This window comes from Cryptomeria japonica, chromosome 5 (assembly GCF_030272615.1).
Source record: "Cryptomeria japonica chromosome 5, Sugi_1.0, whole genome shotgun sequence".
NCBI lineage: Eukaryota > Viridiplantae > Streptophyta > Pinopsida > Cupressales > Cupressaceae > Cryptomeria > Cryptomeria japonica.
The window spans coordinates 12,253,352-12,256,207 of NC_081409.1; positions in this window are offsets into that span (position 1 = coordinate 12,253,352).

A 2,856-nucleotide genomic window follows, 5' to 3' on the forward strand; every position below is an offset into this window, starting at 1 on the left:
TGTTTTGGTATTCAGTTTATGCATTCTAGAAAAAGGTTTTGTGTTCTTAAAGTTTCATAATCTGTTAACAACTGATTCACCCTCCCCCTCTTAGTTGTTCATTGGTTATCCTAACACATCCAAATGGTGAAAACCACTTCGGTGGGGCCTTGGATATGTATGGTGGTAAAAACCTGGCAAACAGGCGCCATTTATAGAGGTTGTAGCTCCATTGTCTTTCAGACTTGTTGCAATCACATCCATTGCATCCACTCATACATCCTATCTGCCATGGCTTTTTATTGCTCTGCAATTAGGGTTATTGCCTCATATGTTCCACATCATGCTTTTACATCGACACCTAATTGGGGACATCATTCTTAACCTAGTGAGGGGAGCAGCTTCTCAATACATGTGATTCACCAAGATACTCATTCAGAAAATGTCCTGAAATAATACCAAAATGGTGCAGGGAACCTCTTTTTTTTTGGGATTGTGTTTGTTGTTTGTGTGTTGGTAGTTGGTCCTACACCCTAGGATGGTGTTTTGGATCAGATTGGATCTTTTGATCCTATGAATGTAATAAAGAACCTATTGTAAGGTCAATTGGCTGTAGATCATTTATAATCCTAGAGACTGACTTTGACCATGGGTTCATGTAAGGTAGAAGGTATATTATTAGGTTTTCCTAAGTTTTTTTAGGCCTAGGGTTGGTCTACAAGTCCATTAGGGGCTTCAGAATGTCAAAAATGCTAAGTTGTGAAAAGTAAAAAGTTGCAAAAGTTGTTAAGCAACATTTTCCCATCGATTGTTAAAGAAGTTCCAACGGTCCTAACTAGTTGAAAATAAGTTCTAGTCATTGGGGGAAAGCCTATTTGTGCCTTAGATATCATCTATGAGTGGTTGGGGGGATGGATGTAAGAAGTTGGTGGTTTGTGTGAGATTTTGCCAAGATCAAGGGCACAATGAAAAGTATAAAAATAGAGAAAAAAGAATGACAAGAACAAATTGTATTCTCATCAATATGAAAATGATCAACTAGATTCACCAATATAATGAATACAGGCCTGCTTATATAGGCAAGGCCATATGGATGTACGAGCACACAATCATGACATGTGGCTCAATGAGAAACAAGGGTAGGTAAGAAATATTAGGGGTAGGTAGGAGAAATAATATAATATTCCACAAGAGGTGGATGACTCACCGAATGTGGAGTGTAACAACAAAACAAGACCATAAAAGGTGGAATTTCTCCTACAAGCTCTATCCCTATGTGCACACTTCCCTAAGTGTCTCAAATCCAAACTACGAAGAAATACATTATCCTAAGTTAACTTAAGTAAAGTGTAATAATATCCATAATGAATATTTATTTACACCAACACCCCCCCTTAAGTGCAACTTAGGGGAATGAAGACTCAAGTCAACAATGCAAGATGGGTCCCAGCTACTAGGCCATGATAGGTACCCATGTACAATATGCAATGCAATCTCTCACAAACGGAGAAAGGGAGAAAACCCAATGGGAAAAAACTTCCCCCCAAAATAGAGATGAATGTAAAAAAGACTCTCAAAGAAGAAGGACAAAACCTCAAAGAGGAAAAAGTCCCCCCCCATAAGAGAGGAAGGAGAAGTCAGTTGACCCCCCCTAATGACACATCCTGCACCCCCAAGAGAGCTCACAACTACTGGAACTTACTCTCGGTGAAAGTTTTGGTGAATATGTCTACAACCTACTCTATTGTAGGACAATACTGCAAATCAATGACCTGCTCCTGAATGAGCTCTCGGATATAGTGCATATGAATCTCGATGTGTTTGGTCCGCTAGTGCTGGACCGGGTTCTTCGAGATAGAAATAGCACTCTGATTGTCGCAATGTAGAACTGTCGGTCATGGAGTGGTGAACCCAAACTCTGAGAATTTGCTGGAGCCAACTGGTCTCAGTCGTTACATTAACAGTGCCTCAATACTTAGCCTTAGTCGAAGAGAGAGCAATAGCATGTTGCTTCTTGCTCTGCCAACAAATAGGGCCTGAACCAAGGTGAAAATTGTAACCAGAAGTAGACTTACGATCATCAAGATCACCAGCTCAATCAGAGTCTGTGTAACCAACCAAGTGAAGTCCTGTGCCTGCTGCATAGTGAATCCCATAGTGATGTGTACCTTGGATGTAATGAAGGATGCATTTGGCGGCTTTCCAATGAAGCTAATGTGGTTCCTGCATGAAGCGGGAAACCATGCCAATTGCAAATGAAATATTAGGGCATGTATGGGTCAAGTAGATGAGACTACCCACAAGCTGACGATACAAAGTGGCATCAGCTGGTGGAGAAGAACACTGAGCCTCAAGCTTGACTCCTGAAAGAAAGGGAGTCAAGGTAGGCTTACAATCAGCCATATGAAAGTGTGCAAATAGATCAAGAGCATACTTGGACTGCGATAGTGTAATCCCAGAAGGTGACTATGAAATCTCTATCTCGAGAAAGTAGTGCAAAAGACCCAAGTCAGTCATAGCAAATCTGTCATGCAAAGCAGATTTGACCCTTCTAATGATGGATGTGGTACTCCCTGTAATGATCAAGTCATCAACATAAAGCACAAGTATCAAGTGAGAGTCATCCTGGTGCAAAATGTAGACATTCGGATCAGAATGACACTTGGTGAACCCTACTGAGAGAAGAAAGGAATCCATCTTGGCATACCAAGCCCTGGGGACCTGCTTAAGGCCATAGAGAGATTTCCTTAGTCTGCAAACCAAGGAAGTATCCTAGATGAAACCCTGTGGCTGCTCCATATAAATCTCCTCATCAAGATCACCATGAAGAAAAGCACTCTTCACATCCATCTGATGTACAACCCAACCATGAGCTGC